Source organism: Dreissena polymorpha, chromosome 6 (genome assembly GCF_020536995.1).
Source record: "Dreissena polymorpha isolate Duluth1 chromosome 6, UMN_Dpol_1.0, whole genome shotgun sequence".
In the NCBI taxonomy this organism is placed as follows: domain Eukaryota; kingdom Metazoa; phylum Mollusca; class Bivalvia; order Myida; family Dreissenidae; genus Dreissena; species Dreissena polymorpha.
In genome coordinates, this window is record NC_068360.1 from 109,315,098 (window position 1) to 109,332,597 (window position 17,500).

A 17,500-nucleotide genomic window follows, 5' to 3' on the forward strand; every position below is an offset into this window, starting at 1 on the left:
CATGATTTGTAGATGAAACAATCTCTAACGTTTCAAATAATTTATTTTTATCAGTGTACCTTTGTGGGGAAGTTGTTTCTAGAAACTCTTTGAGAACAGGATTTTGGAGCTTTTTACAAACATGTTAATCTAGCTACATGACCTGAAATTGTTTGATAAGCGACAAATACTCATGTGATATAAAGTCTTTCACAGTACAAGTTTATCTATAAAATAATTTTTTAATTGAGTACTAAGGACAGACAAAGGAAGAGACAAATAAACCTGTGAATAATTTTGTACGATTCAATTAGCATATTTATCTTTTATTTCAATGCTGTAATTTTGCCTTAATTAATATACTTATATTGCCATACTTCTGTTTAAAATACATATTGTTGTATATTTTCAGTGCGCGTAAATAATCGAAATAGTGTCTCTTGCTCTTTAGACGGAAAGTTTGAGCCCTGCACAGGGAAATGTTATGACGCCAGCGAAACTTGAGCGTACAAGCGCAGGTCGTTTCCACATTTAGAACTGATAATGCTTGTAAAACACTGTGGACTTAAAATAGTGCTGACAAACATGAGTGAGCACAGCTATGCCAAAGATACTTATACTGATTCAACACCGAAATGTGATTCCTTTCTTTTCCTGAAAAGTACCTTGACCATCCCAGCACTAAGATGATGCTACTAAATTCATGTCTACTAGATAATACAGTGGCGACAAAAATCTTCACAAACCTTCTGGCCTGCCGAAGACATCAGAACATTTAATCTGAATTAGTTTGAAATAATCAATTGATTTAATTAAATTGTTGCATTTCTTGCACACATGAACACATTCCACCAGTGTATATCTCTGCTTAACACAAATGTGACTTTTAGATCTTTGATCATGTTAATCAAAAATGTGTTTCCAGATCTCATGATGAATATAATTTTTCCAAACTTGTTTAAACAAGTTAAATTGGTATTTAATTTTAATCAGCTTTTAGTGTATTGCTGTAGGCTTTGAATAAATCTACTAAATCTAACGCATCACCATGTCAGCAGGAACCTTAGTATTTTGTTGTTGAAATTATTTAAAAAATGTTAGTCATATTTTTAAGTTCTCTTTTATTTACAAGACAAACAAGGCAAACATGAACGAATATGTATTTGTTTATATAAAAAAAATCGAATATTACGAAACAATTAACACCATAAATAGGCGAAATCGCTCGCAATCGATATCACTTAGACGCATGGTCGATACGGTGATCGTTGAATTGATCGAGATGATCAAATCTTGCGCACCGGTGTATTTTGCGCTCTGAAACGGGATATCGCGAGGTTGCTTATCCCTTTGTTTGTATAGGTGCCTGAATGTTATAAACAGACCATATAGCGCTGCAATTTTAAAAACTTAGATCTCAATAAAACTGCAAATGAACGCAAAATCAAAGAACACACCACTGTGAAAAATGTAATTGTTAAAGTGGCATTTTCACGGATTTTGGCATGTTTAAAAGTTTGTCATTAGATGCTTTATTTTGATAAACATTGTAAACATTCGATCTAAAATTCTCCAGTAAAATAATATAGAATAACATAAACCACTGACCCCTGAAGTCCTGGAGTAAAACGTCTACCACTTAGACCACTCGGCCATCCTTCCTAACAGAACTCTCCAATTCGTTTCGCGTTGCAACGCTTTATAATTTTCAGGTTTTTAAATCGTAAAAAGATGCATATAAAGGCTATTTTAGAATATGGAACATTTTCAGTATTACTGTTTCCTCACAAATATCACAACTAAAACGACATTTTGAGAATCTGAAACAACTTTTTACAATTTTGTCAATTTTCCCAAACGTGAAAAGGCCCCTTTAAGGTTTGGACGTCAATAAATTAGTTGTAATTATACAGCGAACTCATTGATCTGAGTGTTGTATTATGCAACGAAACGATTGACATGATGAAGTTGTATTATGCAGCAATAATATTAACCTTATTTAGTTGTATTATGCAGTGAACATATTGACCTGATTTAGTTGTATTATGCAGCGAATATATTGGTCTGATTTAGGTGTATTATGCAGCGAGCAAATTAATAAAATTAAGTGTTGCCGGCCTCGCCAGCCGTAGTGGGTGGAGAAAATTTACCACCAACTGTTGATGTTGCTATGTGTAATTCCCCGTGCCGACAATACATATGAATTAATATGCAACAATAGCATAACATTATATAGTGAAGATGAATGGATTAATGTTAAGGAATAGATGATAAATCATTTCAATAGCAAACATATAACAATCCAAACAATCCATCCGCATCGACATGTTTAACAACTCAATATTATTTCAATATTATAATAATAATAATAACAACACCACCACCAACAGCAATAATAATAATAATAATAATAATAATAATAATACTTCTACTTATACTACTACTATAATAATACTATTAATAATAATAATAACAAGGACTGTTTGTAAAACATGCATGGCCCCCATTTGGGCTGTCAGTTGTAGTGGAAGCCATAGTGTGAATACGTTTTGGTCACTGTGACCTTGATCTTTGACCTAGTGATCTGAAAATCAATATGGGTCATCTGCCAGTCATGATCAATGTACCTATGAAATTTCATGATCCTTGGCCTAATTATTCTTGAATTATCATCAAGAAACCATTTTACTGTTACGAGTCACTGTGGCCTTGACCTTTGACCTAGTGATCTGAAAATGAATTGGGTCATCTGCCAGTCATGATCAATGTACCTATGAAGTTTCATGATCCTATACGTAAGCATTCTTGAGTTATCATCAGGAAACCATTTTGCTATTTCGAGCCACTGTGACCTTGACCTTTGACCTAGTGACCTGAAAATCAATAGGGGTCATCTGCCAGTCATGATCAATGTTTCTATGAAGTTTCATGATCCTAGACGTAAGAATTCTTGAGTTATCATCCGGAAACCATTTTACTGTTTCGAGTCACTGTAATCTGGACCTTTGACCTAGTGACCTGAAAATTGATTGGGGTCATCTGCCAGTCATGATCAATGTACCTATGAAGTTTTATGATCCTAGGCTTAAGCATTCTTGAGTCATCGTCATCATCATAATAATACTAGTAATAATAATAATAATAGTAATACTACTACTACTACTAATAATAAGGCCACACTTAAAATATTGTTGGTTTGCCCTTTACCGACCCTAGATATAACAGTTGGGTAGGTAGGTAGGAAAATTATTTTATTTTATTTTAGAAATCATATTTCTAATAGACTAATAGTCTTTGAATATTTATAACACTGGTATTAAAGCACTGTTGCAGTGTAAGAAGTCCTAGTTAGCTTAACCATATCTTGTTTGCTGTTTTCTTGCATATATTAATATCAAATGCATGCGTGTGTGTTATTATATCAAATACGTGTTCAATAAATGCTGTTAATTGCTCTGAATGTAAATAAAATATCTACAATAAGGAAAACATCAATACCACTTATTGTAACAAGATATTTATAAATTATGATATGCCAATGTAATTGTATCAACTATCATGCATGGGTTTTGGTTACTTCGGTTTGCAGTAAGTATAAAACTAATTAAAATCAGTTTTAACTTGAATGAATGAATGAACAGTAAAGCAAACCGTTTAAGAAGCTATAGAAATCATTTGACTGACTGTGACAACCAAATTTAAACAAAATAAATCGTTTCAATTTTTCATCTAAGTTCTAACTTCAGGTTAAAAGCGAAAGTAGATTAACATGTGCAAATATTTACTTCATTTGAAAACTGTTATCCATTCCAAACTGAAATCTTCCGTTAAATAATAATAAAAACAAAATGTTCAAAGCACAAGAGATGCTGTGCTTTTAATTTGTTTAGATCGTATTCACAATTGAACAGAAGTTTACATGTTGACCTTCATTGAAGATTAACACTGTCCGCCATTTTCATGATTTTGATTGTTTTGACAGGAAGCGAAAATCTCTTCTATTTCCTGTGCAAAACAAATTTAAAAACTCGTAAATTAATTTCTTTTTACTGAAAATAGTTATTAAATTTATTTTTAAACCATATGTGATATGAAACCATGCATGACATGTCTTTAAAAAAAATAATTTTGAAATCGGGACCACATGTACTTTATTGTTTTAAACAAAATGGCGGACTAAGTTGACAGTTTATAGACGCTTGCATAACTGCGCACCTCCTATTATTCCAAAATATTGACTACAGTATATGTCATTCACAACTGTTGATAATGACTCCTAACACTTCCCATATACATTTGGTTAAAAATCATATCTCGCAATATTGAACGCTTAATTACAACAACCAGTTTTGAAAAAAGGTCGCACATAAATCAACCTTTACAACAATAATTGCTGTACAGACACCTTTTTTAAACAGAAGATTACTCCATGAGGTCGGATATTCATGTAAAAAATGTCTTTTAATGAGCAATACATCATTAAGTCCATATATAATTAAGAGCGGTGTTTGCACATATTCGTTATTGAACATATTCCTGTTAATTAAGCACAGTATATTTAAAGAACATACTTTTTTCTCGTCGATGATAGAAGCTTGTCACCGTTCGCCAACCAATTTCACTCCTCTGCACTTAACTTACTGCAAGATGGCTTAACTTGTCGAACGCTCGATTCGCACGTACACCACTTTGACGGTTGGGATTGGTGGAATGTTTAAGACTTCCTAGTCAAAGATCCTAGTAACAAGTGGGCTGCAAGCGAAATGAACAATACAGCCTTGTGCGTTCCGGCCGTTGAACCATTTACGTCCTTAGTCTTAGTTGAAATGACAAGTGATACTTGAAACAAATTGCGATTGCTATAAAGCGGCCCGTACATGTGTAGAAACCGCGCTCTATGAAACGGTTTTATTGAATGTGCGTGAAGTGTCGTCCCAGATTAGCTTGTGCGGTACCCTTCGTGTGTGTTTAAATGCCTGTAATTTAGTATGTGTTTGAATAGATTTTAACATAATTAATTTGTGATTACAGGTTTTCAAGTTATAATTTTAAACAAAAATTTGCACATTCATAATAATTTTCATTCTATTTGTCTTTATTGTAAAATATGTGTTTAAAAGCGGGTGCTGTTTAGTGTACATTAGCTTTTTTCACAAAATGAAATTGATATCTACCCATGGGTTTGTGTAGGTTTGTGTTCGAGAGTGCAGTAATTTTCATGGAATGAAAACTGGGTATAAGGATAATTTATAGAATGTAAAGAACTTAAAAAGCCGATTCAAATGAAAGTATATGCTAGATATTTTATACGGGTTCTAAGATATCACATAACACTGAAACATTTTACTATGAGTGCTTCAAACTTTCCATTCACTTGGTGACTTTTATTAAAATTTGTAAGCAAACAAATACAACACCATTTTCACAATTTAAGTAAAAAAAACGACGCGACTTTTCCCAATCTGAAAGGCCCCGGCCCTGTTCTCGAAATGGTGAAGAATAAAAAAACAAACATTTCTAACTTAGCCAAGTGACTCGCGGAAGTAAGTAAACGATGGACAATTTAAGAAACATATACTTCGATAAAATGAAAGCAATTTAAAACATGTGTGTTCCCATACTGCTCGTCGGGTCCAAGAAATATATACAAATCATCCCGAAAAATTAAATGCTGCAAGCTATAGATCCCGCAATTACGTATTTGCTGAGTGTTCTTATGTCATTTGCGAGTTTTAATTTGGGTAAATACATTCATATTGATCTGTTCAGTACGACTAAAGTTATAGTCAAACATATACATTTTCGTGTAAATAGAAATAAGTGCGGATACTTTGTTAGCGGTGTAAGGGCCTCAGCAAAAATATATGTAAGTAAAAATAAATAGTTTGTACATGAAGAAACATCTGTTTGGACTCCGGACCATTTTAAAGGGACCTGTTCACGTTTTGATAAATTGAAAAAAAAAGAAACATCAAATGTTTCAGATTTGGATATGTTCGTTGTAGTTTTTATAAAGAAATCAGTAATACGAGAGTTGCCATCAAAATGAACAAAAGGAATTTTTCAAGTACATCCACGGTTTTCTCGAACCATTGTTGTGTAAGCAGATGTGTTAAATACTATACTTCAATGAACATGCAATTTGTCAATATTATTCAACATGCCTCATAAGAAAATTAGTGAAGCTGTGAAGGACATTGTTTTAGGCCTTTTGAGATGCAAATGCAGTTACAGTAGCATTCAAATGAAATAAAATGATGGACCATGCTATTTCTTTGGGAAGTATTCGGAATATTCGACATGACGCTACTGTATAGCGCAGAACAACGCCTGGTGGTCCTAAAAATTCAACTTCAAGTAGACGTCCATATAAGGTCAAGCCTGACGTCGTATGCAAAATTCGTCGGTGGATCTCTAAAATCAATCCGCCGATCCAGAGAAAAAAGGCATTGGACACAGGAATGTCCAAGGGAACAGTATACTACATCATTAGGCATGTTGTGAAAGCAAATTGACGGAAGAAGTTAAAGGCTCATCAGCTCAACATGGCACAGATTCAGAAGCGCAGGGCCAGGTCTTGGAAGCTATATATCTAAAGCTTAAATGTGGCAAGTGGAGAGATTTTGTTACATCTGACGAGTGATGTTTTATCTTGGTGGAAGTTATAGAAGAAGAAGAGTATGTTATGTCAGAATGGGAGAAAACGTTGGCGATAAACTGAAGTTTGTAAAACGTGATGCGTTTGCCCGTGGCTTTATGGCGTGTGCTGCTTTATCGTCCAGAGGTAAATCAGTGATCAGAATAATTCCCAAAGGGACCAAGGTAAACTCAGAATACTATATCAATAAAGTTCTGAAACAATTTATACGAAAGGATGTACCGAGACTCTTTCCGGAGGATAAACACGTCATGACTTTCCATCAGGACAGTGCATCTAGCAACAATTTTAAACACTGTTTTCTACAAAAAATATCAAACCATTAACACCCGAAGAATGGACTTAAGTCTCTAGATGCGGCCCAAATGGATTTTGGTATATGGGGATACTAAAACGACGCTTACAAAATCGACACGTAAACTCACTTTTTGGTCTAAAAATAGCTCTGAAGGACGAAAAGCGTAAATTGGAACAAACAACCATCAACTAGACGTTGAAATCTTGGCCAAAACGTTGCAGGATAATTTACAATTGCCATGAATCTCATATTGAGCATTTGTTGCAAAACAAATGTATTTAGATTATAAATTATTCATGTATTTTTGTTTTGTTCGTCATGAAATTGGGCACCTCTCGTACTGAACATTTATGATGCCCTTAAATATCCATTATATGCATCTTTTGGCGATTTAAAAACCTGAAATTTATAAAGAGTTACAAACGCGATACGATTGAATAATTAGGAAAGTTGAATTGATATCGTTATATTTTGTGACATTACGAGGATTGCTTATACAAAGTATAAAATATGCCATGAACTATATCAGCATGGATGAAGGAGTGGTTAAAGCGCTAGACGTTTACTCCAAATGTCAGTGGTTCGGGTCCAGGTAAGGATTTTTGTTTTATACTGGAGCTCTTGAGTTCCGATGTTTACATTTATCAATTTAAAGCATTTAATTACAAACTTCAAACCAGGTCAAAAATCAGTAAACAAGCCCCTTTAATATATACAGATTTATCATATCCGTTTTATGCGGCGGCTACTAAAAAACGGAAACCGTCGCTTGCTGAAACAATAACATTATTGTCCTTAATTCATGACTCACTGACTCACTGTTCTTTTTCCACGAATGGTGTATTTTTAGTTTGGTTTTGGAATAGTTTGCAGACGGATAAACTGCACGATGCTGAGTGTTTATATCGTTAATCAAAAACGTTTTCCTGCCAACAAGAAGTATCCATATTGCAAATTGCTAAAAGTTGGTATACACATGTTTTAATAAAACGTACTTAACCCACCGCGAACGACAACGAAATGATGGTCAGAACATTTATCATTATACTCAGTTATTTATGTGGTTAATTTGTAAATTCACACATTCATTAAAAAAATATAAGAAATTACTTGACGTACACATTATTACCTTTTTATAAATTATTCACTCGAAATGCATTCAAGTAAGAGCTTACAATAATTAATGAATCAAACTAACTTTATTGACTCGCGTCATGCGAAAATTGGTCTTATGCCATATGCGACCAGCGTAGCTTCAGACCTGCCTGCGCATTTGCGAAGTCTGGAAAGGCGATACCCAATCCGCTAATGAGACCACGAAACCTTAGGTGACATTATAGCGGACAGCGTAGATCTTGGCCGCCCGTAGTTAAAGCCGATGTTCGCATGTCCGTGAATATAACGAATACCCATATAACATAATCTAAAAACCACCAAGAATTGTCTAATGTCAGATATTGCTGACAGTCAGATCCTCGGACTTGCCTAATTTGCAAAAAAGGCGTAAAAAAGTTGTTTGTTTTCACCAACCCAATTGCTTTAACGTCCCTACGTGTTTGTGCGAACCACACCCTGATTTTCGGTATTGCAATATTAGTTTTCGATCTTATCCACTAAAATAACTTTAACTTAAAAAAAACAACCGATCAACTTTACTTAACTGACTTCAAATTGACCAAAACCATATAAATATAATGTTAAATACAAAGTGGGAAGATTTCTTCATGTCATGGCATATTCTTATTAAGGGTAATCAATCGTAAAAGAAAAATTTAGAAAACAAAACTAACGTTTAGTCGACCTACCTACCATCATGTTTGGCTATGTTAGTGAAACTTTCTTTTGGACTAACTATACGAAAACTTTGTACTTATGTGCTCTATAACCCCTAGATAATCCAGCTTTCACCTGCCAACATTTTTTGCTTAATTGGTAATTGTAGGCTCAGGTACTACTTAAAAGTACCCCGGGTACTCTGAAGTATACTACCATGTACCCCGGATACGGAGAATACGCTTAAAGGCACCAGGCCATACTCCGGCGTACTTTTAAACATATTTCCACACTTATTAACACAGCATGGACATGGACCTATTTGTGTAGGTCCCTGGCATGAATATTTAATAAAGACATACGTGAAGAGCAATCTAAAGAACACACTTGGAACTATTTAATTTTATTTAAGGCCTATTATTTTTCATGTTGAACATTTCAATCGTGAATTAAGATGTTATTAAGAAAATTTAATAAATGATTAAATCAGTTAAGTAAATATTCAGAACAGCACAAACAACGTTTATTTAAGGCAATAAACTTTGATTTAACATGAAAAACGTTATTTAAATAAAAAAATAAGAACGTTATAGACAAAAGTTGATATGTCCTTTTCAATAAAAAAAAGTATGACATGTCCTGACATCTTATACAGTTTTGCAAACGAATAACTCCGGTACTTGTTCATTTTAAATCACAAAATTCATTTCCGGCTAGATATTTTTGTATTAGCTTGAGAGCGATTTTTAAATAAAAGATTGCTAAAACCACTTTAGTTTTAGACTTAACTAGATACATTATTTTGATTAAAAAAACTATACCTGAAATCTTAGAGAGTTCCGCTAATAAATTTTTCCGGACCAATTTTTGAATCACAAACTTCATTTCGGCTATAGATGTGTATATTACCTTTAAAATGACACTTACAAGGGAAATATTAATAACGAAATGGTAACTGTTTAGACAAACAAAGATATGTACTATTCAATAAAAAAGCCATCCTCGGTCTTTAAGTACTGTTTATTGGAATAAAGGGGGTGAACACTATGATAACGTTGTAATCTGCCGAATTCTTCAGTACCGTTTTCAGTTGCGGGTGACGTAATAGCCAATATGGCGGCGGTCAATTTATAGATTCTGGGATTGTCTATTGGGGCATATGAAATTCCAACCATCGCAGCGACCTAGATCGGTCAGGGGCGATAAGAAAGGACAGGGATAACGTGCACGAATTAATATTGCAGTCGGCTCTTTTATGATCGGCGAATACGAAAATAAAAAAAATACGTTTTCAGAAATCGCAATAAAAAATTTTTGGGTCGGGGGGTAAAAAGTGGGTCGGTCGGTAAAGGGCAAACAAACTTAATTTTAATTTAGGCCTAATAATAATTATACTCATACTGAAAATATTAAATACCTGCACATATATGTAAATACAACTGCTAAATGCTGAGCACATAAAAATGGCCTCTAGCTATCTGACTGCCGCTGTCGTGTTTGAAAAGTGGCGTAATGGATTAAAAAGTACGTGCTCGTACACATAAACGGTGTTGGCGTTAACTATAACAATAGTGGTTAAATACTTCCAATACTTGACCTACAAAACTGATACCACTTGACTACGCATACTTATATATTGTTGCTTGGTACTTTCTAAGAGTGAACTTTGACACTATAAAATCGATTCATTCAACCTGGTCTTGTAGGAACGGAGGTCCACGGTGCATGATTGGAACCATTTTTTTTTAAATATGCTGACGATGTTCTTCATTGTCTTGGGTAAAAGAAAATGTGTAATCCCAAGAGCAGGTTAATGCCCTCGGGGTCTAAATCCAAGAATGCCGCCAAGATGGCCGACAAAAGACATAGGAAATACCTTTTTTCTCAAATGACACAAACAACATATATGTTCAATGATTTTGGTCAGCTCTTTAATTTAAGCACTTGAGAAAATATTATTATTATTAAAAATAAGTTTTGCGGTGAAATATAAACCATTTTATGATAAAAATGACTATATCAATGAAAAAGGTACACAAAACATGGGGTTTTGTGCTAATAACATGTTTCATTTTGTACCTGAAAAGCATTTAATTTACAATTATCATCCTAAATACATTTATACACACCTTTGGGACTAATGAATATAGATATATAATATTTCATGTTAATATCATTTTATTATTGTGATTTGTAAGACAAAAATGTGCGTGGGATAAATGGCAAATATAAAAAAAAACTGCCTAATGTGCATATTCATATATTTTGAGATATACTAGGCTTGTTTATGTGTTATGTTTATTTAATTGGGTCTTTTTAATACTTTTAAGTGCATCCACTTTGTTTTTGAACATAAAATTCATTTCTCTGAATTATAAAAGTAAAAAATAAGGATACAAAATAATTTATCAACAAAGGGTATAAACATGTCTCACATAGAGCTCTAGAGGTATCAGGGGCTCGCGCTGAATTATTCTACGGTTTTATTTGAAAATGCTGATGATAATCTACATTTTGTTGAGTAAAAAAGATTTTTGTTCCCACGAAACTTATTGAGCATATGGTGTCTAAAGCAAAGATAGCTTCCGAGATGGCTGCCCCAAAAACCTATTAAATACTGTGTTTGCACAAATTGCATATACAACATCTAATTACGAACATTTTGGTAAGCTTTTTAATTTAAACAATGTATTACATATATATTTTTAAACTACAACAATTAACTGTTTTTGATGAAACCGCGCTCACGGTGTTTTAAGCCTCGCAACATAAACTTCCCTCTATTCAACGCTAACCTAGTATTCTCTATATAATCCTAAGTCCTATAGGTATGTATACATGTAGTTACGATAATAAATGTATCTTAACTCTTTTCAGGTACAAATAGAAACATGTCATTAGCACAGAAACATGTTTTTGTACATATTTTTCATTGATATAGTCATTTGTTCATAAAATATTTAATATTTGACCGAAAAACGTATTTGTTTAATAAGAATAAAATGTTCTCAAATGCTTAAATTATAAAGGTAATATAAATTAAAAAAATACAAAATTGTTGTTTTTGTAATTTGCGAAAAAATCTGTATTTTCTAGGTTTTTGGTCGGCCATCTTTGCGGCCTTCTTCGATTTAGACCCCGTGGGCATAAACAACAAATTTGGAAAGAACAATTGTCTTTTACCCAAGAAAAAGTAAGTCATCAGCATTTTGAAATAAAATCTTAGAATCATGCAGTGTGAGCCCCTGATACTACTAGAGCTAAATATGAGAGATGTTTACACTCTTTGTTGATAAATTAGTTTTTATCTTTATTTTTCACTTGTATAATTCAGAGAAATTAATTATATGTTCAAAAACAAAGTGCATGCACTTAAAAGTATTAAACAGATCCAAAGACATAAACAAGCCTAGTATATCTCAAAATATATCAATTTGCAAATTAGCCATTTTTTTATATTTGCCATTTATCCCACCCACGTTTTTGTCGTACATATCACAATTATATCATCATATTGACGTGAAATATTATATATGTATATTCCTTAGTCCTAAAGGTGTGTAAACATTTAGTTAGGGTGATAATGGTATCTAAAATGTTGTTCAGGTACAAATTGATACATGTCATAATCACAAAAACACATGTTTTTTGTACCTTTTTCTCATTGATATAGTATTTTTATCATAAAATATTTCATATTTCACCGAAAAACGTATTACTTAATAATAATAATAATATATTCTCAATTGCTGAAATTAATGAGCTTACCAGAATCGTTGAAAATACATGCTGTTTGTGTCATTAGAGAAAAAAAAAGTATTTCCTATGTTTCTGGTCGGCAATCTTGGCAGCCATCTTGGATTCAGACCCCGTGGGCATAAAAAATTCTTGGGAACAACAATTTTCTTTTACCAAAGACAATGTAGAACATCATTAGCATATTCAAAAATAGTTCCAATCATGCACCGTGGACCTCCGTTCCTACTAGACTCTAAGTACTATTATGGAGAGAACACATTGACCTGATTGTGTTGTATTACGCCGCAAACACATTGACCGTATGAAGTTGTATTATGCACTGCTAACAATGATCTGATTGTTGTATGATGCAGCTAAGATATTGATCTGAATAGTTGTATTATGCAGCTGAGACTTTGGCTGAAAAGTTGTATTATGCATCGATCACATTGACCCGTTTAGTTGTATTATACAACAAACACATAAACATCAGTGCTGTATAATGCATCGAAAAAATGACCTATTTTAGTTGAATTATGCAGCGAATCCATTGAGCTGATTTTGCAAACCTCGATTTAAATATTTGTATTTTAATTAATTATCTAGGATTTGAATCTTTCTTTTCCACTTCAATTTAATAACGTAGATCACAATCATGGGTTAAACAATGAACCATCAACAGCATGTTTCTTGAAAGTTTACAATACATTATAAGTTTATGTGACAAAACTTGCTTTTATTTCTGCTTAGACAATAATTTTGAAAGAGCGAACTGAAGTTCGAATATTTCTTCAAAATGTAATTCAAACGCAAGAAACCGGGTATAAACATATTTCGATCTCGTACAAGCTTATACCATTTAGATTATAATAAGTTTTAACAATGTTAGAATTCTAGTTTTATGCATACGCTATTCAATTATCTAATTGTGATCTGAATCTATGTGTTTTTAGGCCGCGCTCTATACCTTCTCCTTTGTGGGTTTCTGAAGAGAATTTGCCTTGCCGTATTGGATGCAGGCTTTCGAAGGGTGCAGCCTATCCATCAACTACGTATCTGAAGGATATCTTCTTCAACGGGCTGCTGCTTTGCTCTTCTCAATACAAATGTAATTCTTCGTCTGCGATCTTGTCTATGGAATGTTGCTCGTGCTAAACTGATGCGGGCTCTGACGTCTAACCCCGTTCCTCTATGGTTGTCCATAATGCTGCCGAGACATGTGAAGCTTCCCACCTCTTCCAGCGCCTCGCCTTGGACCGTGATGTCCGTGTCGTTTTGATGTCTTGGTCTCGAACACATTGCACTTTCCTCAGTTGATTTTGAGACCCAGTCTAGCTAAGTTGTCCGCTACCATGTTTGTCTTTCCTGCATCTGTTGTTGGCTGTGGGAGAGACGAGCCAGATCGTCGGCAAGCAGGAATACGCAAGGTCAACGTAAGCAGCCTTAAATCCGGTTCACATTTCAAAGGCGTCGGTGAGCTGTATGCCATGAATGGATCTGCAGGTCATCCCTTCATCAGATTTCCTGGTGATGTTGGTATGTTTTCTGGAAGCCCGTTGTGTCTCAGTGACACCCAGAGTGCTCCAGGTCAATGGTGTCGAATGCCTTCTCATAGTCAATGCAGTTGACATATAGGGGCGAATGACATTCCAAACGCTCGTTTTGTTGGTCCCGGAAATGCGAGCTTATTACGTCTTTTATTCGGTTCAGCAAGATGCGTTTAAAAACTTTACTGGGAATGACAACAGCGCGATACTTCGGTAGTTGGAGCAGGAACTGACGTGGTCCTTCTCGTAGAGCTTGAACAGGTATCCCTCTTTCCTTTCTGCTTCTTGTTCCATATCTTGCTTGCGTCTCCACGTCACCGTGAAGCGCTGCTGTCGCTCTGTTGTCAGGTCTTACATATTTGCCGTTCTTCAATTGCTTGGTGGCGCTGCTTATCTCTTCCTTCGTGGGAGCGCAGTACTTGATTGGCAGATCGCTTGAAGCTGGCGGTATGTCCGGTGGGTTCGCACTATATGGCCTGTTGAGTACCTCCGGGTAGTGCTCATTTACCTCTTCTTCTGCCCTTCGTCATCTGTTATCACTCCTCAAGTTGTGTCCCCTACTGGCTTCTCTGGCTTAGCACAACTTTCCTGCTGATCTCTTGGGGATGGAGTACATTATTTGATCTAAAAAATACTGACAGATTAATCGTACCTTCGAACAAAGTATAGTCTAAAAATTTGTATCGCTTATGTAAAACATTAACATGTTTTCTCTCAGTGTTGACGTGTGGTTTGTGGTTGAGTTGTAAACATTAGGTACACATTAACCAACAATAATCTTGTGAGAATTTTAAGCATAGTTTTCTGTGAATAAAACCTTTGTCACCTATTGTTCTATTTCTCATGTGCATGGGCTTCCTTACAAGTACTCGACATTGCTATGTTTAAACTTTTTTGCAGAATGATTCCGTGATTTATTATAGAATAACAACATGATTTATCGCAGGATAATATTTAATTTACGAATTGAATCTTCTAGAAAACACTCTCTAACCATTGATGGATTTTCATACAAAACAAAATACTTTTTAGGAAATAGTCGCAATTATCGTATAATGTTAATTTGAGTGTATCCTTCAGAATCACTTAGTGTCAGATGAACATTTCTCATTATGAATCGACTACGGTAAACCAGTCTTAAATCTTTCTTGTTATGGAGAACACTCGTAGTTATGAACTAGTGGTTGAAGTGTGCAAACATGCCTCTGTATTCAATCACTTTAACAATATAAACAAAACATCATCCTACAATCTGAAGGTAGAATTATTTGAATTATATAATATACTGATTAAGTATATCCATGTCAATTGTTTATAGAATACGTTAAAATTTTAAAATTTTCTGAATGAATAATAATTTAATTTTTGTGTTTTCTGTTGTTAATTCTTATCGAAGCTCCATAAATATATTTATTTTGTTTTAGTTCTATGTTGCTTTAATTCATAATGTGAGGTAACTTTTCATTCGAATTTTATAACACATAATGTAAGGTTCGCTCCCTTTACTAAGGAATAAAATAGATCACATATTATTCGAAACGTTCGTCATTCAATTTTTTTCAATTCATATTTTAATTGCAGTGTACGTACTAAACTTAATGAAAGAAGCAACATCGCATAGTTTGATTATCAATTGCTATAGAGTTTTGATTGAACTAATGAAATACTTAAAATTGCTGACTTCTTCATTCCTGCGCTTGTATTTCAAGAGAGAATACTTTCCAGTCAACCCAAGTAGAAAGAGGTCAGGGTTCAAATCCAAGCAGGGGCTCCAGAAGATAAGTAATGGCGACAAAACATTTTTGATGATATTCAATTAGTTCTTTCATTTCAACACAATTATTGCAGTGGTTTTATATTGTATTGACTAGTTTATAAATATCAAATATGCATGAAAGCAAATATTTCATTGTAAATACATATATACAGCAATGATCATGATTATTTTATTTGATAATGTCAATATTAGTATCAACTTCCCATTACCAGTATGTACACCATTAAAATAACAAAGCTTGTGAAAATATCCAAAATATATACCATAAGAAAATTTAATCAACTGCTGTTTTATTCTTGAAATTGGGAATTCAAGCATCAACTCATCAATTGGGAAAATAGTATAAGTTTTCTAAATTTTTAAAATTAAAACTATATATTTTGGTGTGTTTTAAATTGAATTGGGAAAAATTTGAATTTGTTTAATTTTTGGGCTTTTAATCAAATGTTACTGTGCTTAAGAAAGTGCAATAATTTATCAAGTATATTTAATTTAATCAGCCTTAAAAAAGCTCTTGCGCCTTTTTTTGCCTTTTTATGATATTCAATTCCAGCATCACACATTTTCGAGAAAATTTAATAAATTAAAGATTGTCCTTTAAAATACTGTGGAAAGGCATGATCATTATTTGTATGGCGATTTATTATTATTTAAAAGATCATTTGAGAATTGAATTAATGTTATAGCAGCTTGGTTCTGTTCAGTCTTGATTCTGTATTTTGTTGACAGATTTTCATATTTTCATTAGACACATGTATTTTTTATTATATTTTAAATATTGCTGAATTAACTGGTAGTGTATGATAGATGCTTCCAGTCGGCGCCTTTTAGGAAATGCATGGGACAATTGAATGCATTATGTTAAAACAACAATAACAAAACAACTTTACTCAGGTGTTGGACTGGAATTTATTTTTAGATTTGTATTTCACCATATTAGTTTAATTGAGTAAACATCTTCAGGGTCTATTTGCCCAAATTGGCATTGCGTATGTGAACATAAACAGACTGTTTGCTTTGGTCAATATTGATATTCAACATTTCTCTATCACTCAAGATCTTGTCAAAACAGCAACTAATTATTTCCGCTCCTTGATAATATTATAGTATTTTCTAATAAAGAAATACAGCTTTGCCTCATGGTTGATATTGCAATGTGTTCATTTAATTAAAAATGAGCATAGAAAAATAGCAGCGCCCAATTGTAAACTTTAAATACTAGCAGTTTACCAAGCCGATGGGCGCGGCCAGTTTGATTATGCGACTATGATCATGTGACTAAAAGTCATGTGCGGTGGAAAGTAGTCCGTGAGCCCACGACGAATGTAATGAACCGCAGTGTAAGAGAGTGGTGTTGATAGTGTTCATCGATAAAATTTCTACAAGTATCCAGGCTTCGTAGAAAACATCAATAATGAAGTAAAAACACGTGTCATATAGAGTTAACTTCGTTCAAAGTGAGGGAAGAACGAACGATCAGTCCAATCGCTATATTTTTATCGTTATTCGTATATTACGGGGGCATAAACATGCAAACCATAATAATTGGCCGCTATTGTTAATGTTGATGATCATTATGATAAATGATGAATTTTGTGTGTGTGTAACTTGATTAATATGACGTTTCAATATTAATTATGTCTTGTTGAGGTTTAAGTGCATGATGACACGATTACAAAAAATTATAAGTTTAATTGTGTTAAAGTTACATAAAAATTGGTATTGCATTA

At 33.7% G+C, this 17,500-nt stretch overlaps 1 protein-coding gene across 4 annotated transcripts in view; it reads right to left on the reverse strand.

Annotated features, from left to right (window-relative positions):
• Positions 1-17,500, reverse strand: part of LOC127835460 (uncharacterized) — a 30,763-nt gene that overhangs the window by 12,510 nt on the left and 753 nt on the right. Inside the window, exon 1 of one of the 4 annotated variants that reach the window (XM_052361909.1) lies at positions 4,551-4,793. The exons of 2 other annotated variants lie outside the window; for them this stretch is intronic. The gene's annotated coding sequence lies outside the window, so the exon portion shown is untranslated. Of the gene's footprint in view, positions 1-4,550; positions 4,794-17,500 lie in introns of those variants that run through there. One more of the 4 variants, XM_052361907.1, reaches the window with a different exon arrangement.